Source organism: Lactuca virosa, chromosome 4, assembly GCF_052849685.1.
Source record: "Lactuca virosa cultivar CGN04683 chromosome 4, Lactuca_virosa_CGN04683_v6, whole genome shotgun sequence".
Classification (NCBI taxonomy): domain Eukaryota; kingdom Viridiplantae; phylum Streptophyta; class Magnoliopsida; order Asterales; family Asteraceae; genus Lactuca; species Lactuca virosa.
The window spans coordinates 77,258,674-77,271,833 of NC_136429.1; positions in this window are offsets into that span (position 1 = coordinate 77,258,674).

The window sequence follows — 13,160 nt, forward strand, 5'->3', positions numbered from 1 at the left end:
AAACCCTAATCTAGTAAAAAGCTTACACCAAAAGTAAACCTAATGATTATTTATAGGGAACAATAAATATATGCCATAAATATAAAATCTATGCCTAATATAAAACCAATTCCTTAAAAGAGCTCGATTAAAAACTTCTACTATAAAGGCATCGTAGGGAATCATAAAATGATTAACCCTAAAAAGGCTTCCCTAAATAACCAAATATGTCAAATCAGTTTCAATATCTCAAATAATCAACATAACACTTTGTATATTTTATAATACTTACATATATTGTTTATAGGTTCATAATGTCACACCCCCGAACCAGAACGGCGGAAACGTCCGGGGGTTGGGTGATTTCATCTTGTAATATCATCACAGTGTATATAAATGAATCAAAGACAACATCATCATCGTACATAAAATATAACAACCATCATAGTTTACATCAGTGTGTTGGTTTACATTCCAAATGTCAGTGCATGATGATAACAAAATACACAAAAATCCACGTGTTCTTGATGTCTAACCTGCTTAACGATTCCCTGAGAATACAAGTTATTTTGAAAACGGTCAACATATATAATGTTGGTGAGTTCATAAGCATGTTTGTAAGAAAAGTTTTGTATCATTTGTAAACTCCAGAAAATCCGATATTTTCCGCAAAGATTGTTTGAGCGTTTTGTTTCAAATCTTGTATTATAGCATGTGTGTTCATATTTTGAAAATGTATAAAGAGAGAGTTCCAAAAATTTCTATATTTTATGTTATAAGTAAAATGTAAGGTATCGTGTTTGTTTCCCAGAAAATCCGACATTTTATGTCTGTAAATGAGTTCTAGTATTTAAACCATAAGACCCGAGTATTATAGAAATGAATAGTTCGTACGTGTATCAAAAGTATAGTATAGGTATTCCGTAAATTTATCGTGTTGTTAAACTCTATGTGAGTCGTTATAACCATGCTTGATGTGACTGATATGTCTGTCGTGACGTTTTTCAGGTGTCGCTTGTTTAAGGTAAGACATTTGTCACCCTAGACTGGCCTAGTCTAGCTGTAGCGAACAGCTCAGGTGCGGGGCTGTCAACCCCGTATAGATCTATACACAAACTCTCGCTCTCCCTCCAGGAGACTCTGGTTATAACTACAGGACTTAAGGTTGCACACTAGGTAGGTACGAATGAAAGAAAACGTCTCACAAGAACCTTAACTAAATTTACGCGAGCAGTGTATCACATTGTTTACCGTTTTAACATAAAGTTTCGAGTATGCATTTGATTACAAAACATTGGTGATGAAAATACCATTTGTTTTTATCAAAGTGTCGAGTATTGTTTATTATTGGCCCAAATTAACATAAAATGTGTCGTGGGGGTCCAATAAGAAAATCAATGGGCCTATAAGGCCCAAATAACATGTAATGAGAACACAAGGCCCAATAAGCATGTAAATAGGTATTTAAGGCCCAATAAACATGAAATGTATATACGAGGCCCATCAAACGTGTAAATGGGTCAATAAGGCCCAATAAACATGTAGTAAGTATGCAAGGCCCAATTAAAGTGAAAATGACGTAATTAGCCCATTGGTTATTATAATGCATTGTTTTAGCCCAATTAATATAAAAATGGCATAAAAGATCCACTTTTATTGAAATTGACATTCTTGGCCCAATAAACCGAGAATTTACATTATAAGTGTCATTTTTGATAAAAATGACACTTTAGGCCCATTAAGACTGAAAGCTTACATTTATGGGCAAATTTTGAATAAAATGACATTTTTAGCCCACTTTTGTTAGAAATAACATTTTCGGCCCAAATATATTGGAAATGACATTTTCGGCCCAAATTTAATAAAAATGACATTTTAGCCCATAAAGGCCAAAATTATGTTTTAGGCCCATGAAACCGTAAATTTCTAAATAAGGCCTATTTTTATGAAATTTGATCATCTTAGCCCATTAAAACCGTGAAGGTCCAAATAGAAGCCCATTTTGTGAAAATTAACACTTTTGGCCCCTTTAAAACCATGAATATCATAAAGATCCATTTTTATCTAAAAATGACTCTTTTGGTCCTCTCAGAGCCGTGAGTTAACGTAAAGACTTCACTTTTTGTTTATTTGTCAAATTTGGCCCCTTTTACAGTTTTATTTAGTTTCCTAGTATTCCTTAACATGTTTAATCCTTTCAACTTCATAGTAAGTTTCATAAAGTGACTTAGTTTCAAAACATCACCAAGTTTTAGTAGATACTTCGAGTTTGGTGAAGGTTTAACATGTTTTCATAGCATAATCACAACATATAACATGAAAACACACACATACATGCATAAGTACTTAGATCTAACACAAAAGCAACTTGTATTCTCCCCCAAAAACATATTAAAACCGAAAACAAGGGGGTATGAACTCACTTTGATGATGGATTCGGTTGTGATGAAGAGAAGGAGGTGTTTTCGGTCTAGAGTATTCCTTTGAGAAGATCTTCGAAGACAAGATGATCCTATGAGCATAAACACGAGGATGGTGTTGTTTTGATGAAATATCTTAGCATAAAGATGAAGTTTAACATATTGAATATGAATTAACTTACCAAGAAGGATGAACTTTGAGGACAACTTGTTGGAAACCCACACTACTGCACGGTTTCTTGATGGAGAATGGAGGAATTCTTTGAAGATTTAGAGGAGGTAAGAGATGTAAGTGAGAGTTAAGATGAAAAGTGAGTGAGGTGGAGAGAGGCTCGGCCGGGAATAAGAAGAGAGGAAGAGAGAGGTGATTAGGTTTGGTTAATACATGGTGGTTTAGTGATCTTCATCCTAGATGTATGGGGGACTTTACATGGATTACCATTAAATAATGTAACGCCCGGGTTTCGGGGCTAAGCATTTTAGACAATGTAATAGTCTAGGTCAACTATTTTAACTCTTTTTATGTAATAAAGATGAAATATTTGAGTATTTTGTGAATTATGTGAATTTATATGCTTATGTTTAATTATAATTGTATAATTCATAAAGAATAAAAATAAGCGTCAAAATTAAAGTATGAGATAAGCCCGATATCTTTACATAAAGTTGTAGTGGTCGAAACAAGGATTCCGGAGACATAAAGAACGCCGAAATCCGAGTTATAACGAAGAAGTTATGACCCGTCGAAGTTTCGCAATGGAACCGACACGATACCGGGAAGCGTAAATAGTGAATTTACGATAAAGCGATTTTTAGCCTTAGCGATCTAAATGAAATTCGTAGAAAACGTTAAACCGAGAGCGTCCATAAAAAGAACGCCCAAATCTGACTTCGTATGAGGAAGTTATGATTTTTCGAAGTTTCGGCTTAGCAGTGTACAACCCGAAGTTTGAATATTAGATCGAGCGGTTTTTAGCCGACACAACCTAAACGAGAATCGAAGATCTCTTTAATAGTAGCGTAACGATAAAAAGACAGACAAAAACGGACGTCGGATGAAGAAGTTATGAATTTTTAACGGACCAATCCTGTCCCGGCCTGTTAAAAATATAACTTTTAAAATAAATTCAAAACTAGCCGACGGAGTCCAAACGAAAGTTATAGAGTACGTTCCCGCCTACGCGTGGATATAAAGAACGTCGAAAACGGAACTCGTATGCGAAAGTTATGATTTTTAGAAGTCCGGAAGGAAAATTACGAAATCTGCGAGAAAAGTGATGACGTGGTCGCATCTGAGCCGTTGCTTGCTCCCCACGGTCTCGCTTCGGATGGAGGACACGTCGCCTCGCCTTCGCTCTACGCCCCGCGTCCAAGGCTGGTACGCCCAGCGTACCTTGGGACCTGATCCTCTTGCGAGTGCGAGCCAGCTGGTGCGAGCTGGCACCCTTATCCGAAGTTACGCCCCACGTAACTTGCTGAACGCCCCGCGTAGATCCAAAGTTCGGCCCCTATAAATACCCTGCGAGGGCTGCCGAGGAAATCACACCAAAACTCATTCTTTCTCTCACTACTTTCTCTCTCTAACCCATTTTAACCCCTAAACCCTAGGAAAAATCCCTAGCACCCAAAGGAAGCCCCGAGGCTCCCGGAGTCCCGAGAAAAATGGTCTTTCGGTTCGGAAACGCTGCTCCGAGCAAAGCCCGGTTTTCTTTAAAATCCGCTGTAAGTGAGCTACGCCTACGCAATTTTTAATATAACTTTTAAATAATTATAGTAATGTTATTAGGTCCTTAAAATAATTATTTGGGCTATTATTATGAGTTATATTGGGTGTTATTTAACGCTTATATAATAATAATAATAGCTAGACTATTAATTAGTCGCGGTTAACGTTAAAACTAAACTCTAGTGGTATTAATACTAGGTTTTGGTCAAGGAAAAATTGTTTTGAGATAACGAAGCGTTGTTCAAGTACCGAGTCACCACCTAATCAGGTGAGTGCATAGTTACTTTCATCTTACACATAGATATGAAGTATTTTATATAAATTACGTGCTATGTGTGCATATTATCTGAATACTTGCTGTCTATGTTGGATGAATGATCTTATACCCATTTTTCATGATTTAAACTGTATATGTATTTTATATCTACAAAAATGTTGGGGTAAAACATGGGTAGATGTAATAAGACGATGTGTGATAAAATGATGAGAGGCCTCGATGTTGTTGGTGATCCAGTCATCTAGCGGAGTATAGATGACGACCACGGACTCTTCTAGACAGTCCAGTGGAACGCTAGCAGGCTCGCAACCTGTAGGTGTTTGTGAACGATGTGTTCACCGGTGTACTCCATCCCCCTCATGGTTGCCTTTAGGACATTTATTGCTGAGGAACCCCCTTAGCAGTAGTGTCCATCCCGATGATGATCCTTAGGCTAGGTCCCTTATGATAGGTGTTTAGGTACGTAAAGTGAGGATAACGGGAACGGGTAATCGGGTTATTGTTGGTTGATGAAATTAATAAACTTATTTATTGTGGGTTGAAACCCCTATGTGCTCACCAGGCTCCCAAGCCTGACCTACTCAGTTTCATGTACTACATGTAGTGGCGCTCGAGCATAGATGTGATGTTTTGGATGAGGGATTACGGATATAGGCCTATAGATATGAAATAATGTAGTAAGGCTTATATTGTACTGTTTATGCTTTTGATCTGTATCGAACATGACATCCCGAGTCTTTTAATGAAATACATTTCCTTGGAAATGCTTTTGATAAATCTTTATCATATTTTGTTTTGGGACAAATTCCGCAACACTTTTATTTAAAATGTTACTCTGATTTTCAAACAAGCATAAACAAAAATCGGTCTTTTCTGGCCGTGAAAATGGGGATGTCACAGTTGGTATCAGAGCTTTAGTTTAATCGAACTAGGAATTTGTAGGATTTCTAGACTTAAACTTAGAATGCTAAGCGATGATTGTGAAGTGTGAGCACTAGCTTATTTTAGGAATTATGCCTAAAATGCTTTTATGTTCTAAATGCTTTGTGCCTGATATGTTGTTATTTGTTCGGATCTATGGTATGTTGCCGACCGGATCTGGAAACCTTATGTGTTTAGGATTCTAAACGTACGACTACGACATTAGAACTAGCATGTAAACGTTTCGGAGAGATAAGGATGATTTAAACGTCTATCCTGAATAAAGATCTAAATTCACCTTATTCGGTGTATAGATCAAAATGGCAAGAACCCGCAGTGGAGCTGGGAATGCAAATGGGAATAGGAATCAACCCCCAGTGATTCAGCAAATACCTGTTGTAGTAGATGTTCCTGAGCCAATCACGATGGCTGGAGTGCAAGCGATGATCCAAATGATGTTGGATCGTCAAATGGAGGAAACCAGGCATTTGCTCCAACAAAATCGCGAGGAAGCTACCGTACCAATCGTAGAGCCCGAGCTGAATGATGGGCCGTCTGAAGGAGGAAACTACAGTGGGACTGTTGGTCAAGCCAACCCACCGATAGTTAGGCAAAACCACCAGGATGGAGGAAACGACGGACGTGGATGCAAATACAAGGATTTCATGGCATCTAAACCACCGTGTCTATCTGGAAGCCCGACGCCGGTGGAAGTCATGAACTGGATCTCCGAGATGGAAACGATGTTTGAGAGTTGCGAGTGTAGCAACAGGCAGAAGACCGCTCTCGCGGTTCCTCTGTTGAAATCTGAAGTATTAAGCTGGTGGAAGCTACTAGCTGATTCAATGCCCAAAGGGGAAGCGAGCAAGATGTCGTGGGAGGATTTTCTGGTGCAATTAAAGATGCAATACTGCTCTGAGCAGGATCTTCTAGAGATCAACAACGAATTCCAGAATCTGAAGAAGGGAAGAATGAGCGTTACTGCAAGCTTTACAGAGAAAATGAAGCTTGTTCCTCACCTCCTCCCAACTGAACTCTCCAAGGTTAACAAGTTTGCCCTCGGATTACCAGCGGACTTCGGTCCAATGGTCAAGCAAACAACCACTCTGAAATCCGCCATCTGGGCTGCTAAGAATGTGGAGACCCAGATACGAGAGAAGGGTCTGGAGAGAGCGGAGGTGGGAGAGAAAAGGAAATTTGATGGGTCGTCGAAATTCAGCAAGAAAAGCTAGTTCTCAAGGTCTGGTACGCAGAAGTCTGGAGGAGGTGAAGCCAAATGGTGCGACAAGTGCAAGAAGAAGCACCAGGGGAAATGTGACGGAGGAGTCACTTGTTTCAAATGTGGAAAACCTGGGCACTATGCCAACGAGTGCATGTTCACTAAGAAGGTCTGTTATGAGTGCAACGAGGAAGGGCACATTTCGAGGGACTGTCCGAAGAAGAAGGAGGCAGGAAGACCCAACATTCCACCGAAGCCAAACGCAAGAGCCTTCCAGATGACGCTCGAGGCTGCAAAGGAGGCAACAGACTTCGCTTCAGGTACCTTTCTTGTAAATGGATTTCCTGCCAATATACTATTTGATTTGGGAGCAAACTATTCCTTTGTATCGCATAGATTTGGAGGAAAATTAGCATTGCCTGTAGAAAAACTTGATAATGCCCTAATTGTGGAAGTTGCCAGTGGCAAGTTCGTACCTGTTAGTAATCGTATTAAGAACATCGTCATCGACCTAAACGGAAACGAATTCCAAGAGAAGCTGTTACCTATAGAATTGAACGGTTTCGACATCGTTCTGGGAATGGATTGGCTTAGCGCCAACGATGCTGAGATTCAATGCCGAAAGAAGATAGTAAGGGTAAACCCACCCGGAAAAGAGTCATTTATGGTGTACGGGGACAAACGCCGAGTAAATTCTGGGATCATCTCCCTGATGAAAGCCAAAAAATGTTTGTCCAAGGGATGTGCATCATACTTGGCATTCGTAATCGATGCTAAGAAGGAAAAGAAAGAGGTGCAGAATATACCGGTTATGTGTGATTATCCGGAAGTCTTTCCCGAAGATCTTCCCGGATTACCACCTGATAGACAAGTGGAATTTCGGATAGACTTGTTACTAGGAACAACATCGATAGCGAAAGCACCGTACCGATTAGCACCGACGGAGATGAAGGAGCTTATGACGCAACTTCAGGAGTTGTTGGACAACGGTTTCATTCGACCTAGTTCATCACCCTGGGGAGCTCCGGTGCTATTCGTGAAGAAGAAAGATGGAAGCATGAGAATGTGTATAGACTACCGAGAGCTGAACAAGGCAACGGTGAAGAACAAGTATCCATTGCCGAGGATTGATGACCTATTCGATCAGCTGCAAGGTTCGAGCTACTTCTCAAAGATCGATCTTAGGTCAGGATATCATCAGTTGAAGGTGAGAGAGCAGGATATTGAGAAGACTGCGTTCAGAACGAGATATGGACACTACGAGTTCTTGGTTATGTCGTTTGGACTAACCAATGCTCCAGCAGCATTCATGGATTTGATGAACAGGGTTTGTAAACCATTCCTCGATAAGTCCGTGATAGTGTTCATAGATGACATTCTCATCTACTCGAAAATCCAGGAGGAGCGTGGCCAGCATCTACGAGAAGTGTTGGAAGTCTTGAAGAAGGAGAATCTGTATGCAAAGTTCTCCAAGTGTGATTTTTGGATCTGAGAAGTCCAATTCTTGGGTCATGTGGTTAACCAGGAGGGAATAATGGTTGACCCAGCAAAAATCGAAGCTGTGATGAAATGGGAACGTCTGAAGAGTCCCACAGAGATTCGAAGCTTTTTAGGATTAGCCGGATATTACCGACGATTTATCCAAGGCTTTTCTTCGATAGCTGCTCCATTGACTGCTTTGACCCATAAAGGAGCTACTTATACGTGGGATGAGAAACACGAAGAAGCATTCGAGAAGCTAAAGAATAAGTTATGTGAAGCACCGATTCTTTCTCTACCTGATGGAGTTGAAGACTTCGCGGTCTATAGTGACGCATCTGGAGTCGGGTTGGGTTGTGTTCTGACCCAAAGAGAAAAGGTGATAGCATACGCGTCTCGACAACTGAAGGAGCATGAAAAGAACTACCCCACTCACGATTTAGAGTTGGCAGCGGTAGTTTTTGCTCTAAAGATATGGAGGCATTACCTCTATGGCACGAAGTGCAAACTTTTCACTGATCATAAGAGTCTCCAGTATCTCTTTAATCAGAAGGAATTGAACATGAGGCAACGACGCTGGTTAGAGTTACTCAAGGACTACGACTGCGAGATACTTTACCACCCTGGTAAAGCAAATGTTGTCGCCGATGCTCTAAGTCGAAAAGTCAATCTTGAAAGGAAAAGGCCAAGAGCGTTGAGAATTGAAGTTGTCTCGACCATTGTGGAAAGCATCAAAAAAGCTCAAGAAGAAGCTTCAGAGAATAATGACCGAAAAGAAGAACGTTTGGGTAAAACGTTGGAGTTCGGTACAAACAGTCAAGGACTGAAGGTATTCCAAGATCGGATTTGGGTACCTAAGACGGGAGGAATGAGAGATCTTCTGATGGAAGAAGCACACAAGACCGTGTACTCAATTCATCCCGGTAGCACTAAAATGTATAGGGACCTAAAACCCTACTACTAGTGGCCAACGATGAAGCTCGATGTTGTGAAGTATGTGGCAGAGTGTATGACATGTGCGAGAGTTAAGGCACAACATCAGAAACCGTATGGGAGTTTAGAACCTTTACCTGTACCCATGGGTAAATGGGAAGACATCACCATGGATTTTGTGACTAAACTTCCCAGGACGAAGAACGGTCACGACATGATTTGGGTGGTCGTGGATCGTTTCACAAAGAGTGCACACTTCATAGCTGCCAACGAAAGGTGGTCTATGGATAAGCTTGCAAATGCTTACGTGAAGGAAACTGTGAGACTTCACGGTGTTCCTCTAACGATTGTATCGGATCGTGATAGTCGTTTCACGTCAAGGTTTTGGAGAAGTCTACAAGAGGAATTGGGTACGAAGTTGTGTTTGAGTACGCCTTACCATCCGCAGACTGATGGACAGAGCGAAAGAACGATTCAAACGCTTGAAGATATGATGAGAGCATGTACCCTTGAGTTCCAAGGTAACTGGGATGAGCACTTACCTTTGGTAGAATTTTCCTACAACAACAGTTTCCACTCGAGCATCAAGATGGCACCCTATCAAGCTTTGTACGGGCAAAAGTGTCGTACGCCGTCTTGTTGGCTTGAGGCTGGAGAAAAGCAGTTTATGGGCCCCGAGACAGTCCATGAGACTGCTGAGAAGTTAAAGGTGATTAGGGAAAGAATGTTAGCAGCTCAGGATCATCAGAAGAGCTATGCTGATAAGAAGAGATGACCGATAACCTTAGAAGTTGGGGATTCGGTTTTGCTTAAAGTCTCACCGTGGAAGGGACTTATAAGATTCGGAAAACGAGGAAAGTTGAGTCCAAGGTTTATTGGACCGTTCAAAGTTCTTCAGAAGATTGGGAACCAAGCTTACAAGCTGTAATTGCCCGAAGAACTCGATGGTATTCATAACACCTTCCATGTGTGTTATCTGAGAAAATTCACGGGTGAAGTTCCCGACATAATTCCGATCTCAGAGCTAAGAATGGATGAAAACAAGAAGCTGATTGAAGAGCCCGAGGCAATTGTTGACCATAAGACTAAGAAGTTACGACGCAAGATGGTCGACTTAGTGCTAGTCTAGTGGAAACATTCGAATGGGCCGAATCTCACTTGGGAAACAGAGGATGACATGATGAGTCGCTATCCGCATCTGTTTGCTGACGCATGATTCCGGGATGGAATCATCCTAAGGGGGAGAGAATTGTAACGCCCGGGTTTCGGGGCTAAGCATTTTAGACGATGTAATAGTCTAGGTCAACTATTTTAACTCTTTTTATGTAATAAAGATGAAATATTTGAGTATTTTGTGAATTATGTGAATTTATATGCTTATGTTTAATTATAATTGTATAATTCATAAAGAATAAAAATAAGCGTCAAAATTAAAGTATGAGATAAGCCCGATATCTTTACATAAAGTTGTAGTGGTCGAAACAAGGATTCCGGAGACATAAAGAACGCCGAAATCCGAGTTATAACGAAGAAGTTATGACCCGTCGAAGTTTCGCAATGGAACCGACACGATACCGGGAAGCGTAAATAGTGAATTTACGATAAAGCGATTTTTAGCCTTAGCGATCTAAATGAAATTCGTAGAAAACGTTAAACCGAGAGCGTCCATAAAAAGAACGCCCAAATCTGACTTCGTATGAGGAAGTTATGATTTTTCGAAGTTTCGGCTTAGCAGTGTACAACCCGAAGTTTGAATATTAGATCGAGCGGTTTTTAGCCGACACAACCTAAACGAGAATCGAAGATCTCTTTAATAGTAGCGTAACGATAAAAAGACAGACAAAAACGGACGTCGGATGAAGAAGTTATGAATTTTTAACGGACCAATCCTGTCCCGGCCTGTTAAAAATATAACTTTTAAAATAAATTCAAAACTAGCCGACGGAGTCCAAACGAAAGTTATAGAGTACGTTCCCGCCTACGCGTGGATATAAAGAACGTCGAAAACGGAACTCGTATGCGAAAGTTATGATTTTTAGAAGTCCGGAAGGAAAATTACGAAATCTGCGAGAAAAGTGATGACGTGGTCGCATCTGAGCCGTTGCTTGCTCCCCACGGTCTCGCTTCGGATGGAGGACACGTCGCCTCGCCTTCGCTCTACGCCCCGCGTCCAAGGCTGGTACGCCCAGCGTACCTTGGGACCTGATCCTCTTGCGAGTGCGAGCCAGCTGGTGCGAGCTGGCACCCTTATCCGAAGTTACGCCCCACGTAACTTGCTGAACGCCCCGCGTAGATCCAAAGTTCGGCCCCTATAAATACCCTGCGAGGGCTGCCGAGGAAATCACACCAAAACTCATTCTTTCTCTCACTACTTTCTCTCTCTAACCCATTTTAACCCCTAAACCCTAGGAAAAATCCCTAGCACCCAAAGGAAGCCCCGAGGCTCCCGGAGTCCCGAGAAAAATGGTCTTTCGGTTCGGAAACGCTGCTCCGAGCAAAGCCCGGTTTTCTTTAAAATCCGCTGTAAGTGAGCTACGCCTACGCAATTTTTAATATAACTTTTAAATAATTATAGTAATGTTATTAGGTCCTTAAAATAATTATTTGGGCTATTATTATGAGTTATATTGGGTGTTATTTAACGCTTATATAATAATAATAATAGCTAGACTATTAATTAGTCGCGGTTAACGTTAAAACTAAACTCTAGTGGTATTAATACTAGGTTTTGGTCAAGGAAAAATTGTTTTGAGATAACGAAGCGTTGTTCAAGTACCGAGTCACCACCTAATCAGGTGAGTGCATAGTTACTTTCATCTTACACATAGATATGAAGTATTTTATATAAATTACGTGCTATGTGTGCATATTATCTGAATACTTGCTGTCTATGTTGGATGAATGATCTTATACCCATTTTTCATGATTTAAACTGTATATGTATTTTATATCTACAAAAATGTTGGGGTAAAACATGGGTAGATGTAATAAGACGATGTGTGATAAAATGATGAGAGGCCTCGATGTTGTTGGTGATCCAGTCATCTAGCGGAGTATAGATGACGACCACGGACTCTTCTAGACAGTCCAGTGGAACGCTAGCAGGCTCGCAACCTGTAGGTGTTTGTGAACGATGTGTTCACCGGTGTACTCCATCCCCCTCATGGTTGCCTTTAGGACATTTATTGCTGAGGAACCCCCTTAGCAGTAGTGTCCATCCCGATGATGATCCTTAGGCTAGGTCCCTTATGATAGGTGTTTAGGTACGTAAAGTGAGGATAACGGGAACGGGTAATCGGGTTATTGTTGGTTGATGAAATTAATAAACTTATTTATTGTGGGTTGAAACCCCTATGTGCTCACCAGGCTCCCAAGCCTGACCTACTCAGTTTCATGTACTACATGTAGTGGCGCTCGAGCATAGATGTGATGTTTTGGATGAGGGATTACGGATATAGGCCTATAGATATGAAATAATGTAGTAAGGCTTATATTGTACTGTTTATGCTTTTGATCTGTATCGAACATGACATCCCGAGTCTTTTAATGAAATACATTTCCTTGGAAATGCTTTTGATAAATCTTTATCATATTTTGTTTTGGGACAAATTCCGCAACACTTTTATTTAAAATGTTACTCTGATTTTCAAACAAGCATAAACAAAAATCGGTCTTTTCTGGCCGTGAAAATGGGGATGTCACAAATAATAGTGATGTGTCAAGCCTTAAGTTAATCACATAATTTCTCTTTTTTTTTATTAAAAACCGAGAATGAAGAGGGAATGGAAAGAAATTTGGATGTTGGGCTCATTTTGATTATCAACCGAATTTGTGTAGCCCAAAATAGTTTTTTCGGCCCATTGGGTCCTCGTTAGGGGTTTACGGCCCAAAAGAGGTGTGAGAGATGGGTTTTCGGCCCACTATAATTAAATACATGGTTTTCGGCCCAATAAGGCCTATGACGAGTCTTATGGCCAAAAATCTATTACTTAGTGAATGTGGGTCCAACTAGCGCCCAAATGAGGTTTCTTAGCCCAAAAGAATCAAGTCGTGGGTTTATTGGTCCATTAGGCCCAATAAGAGGATCCTGGTCAAATAAGAGTTTAAACCAGGAAATTAGGGTTACAACCCAAAGTTGAGTGAATATAGTGCATTGAATTAGGTTTAGGGCTTCACGGGTGAGTTTTGATTCGAATAGTTGTTTTT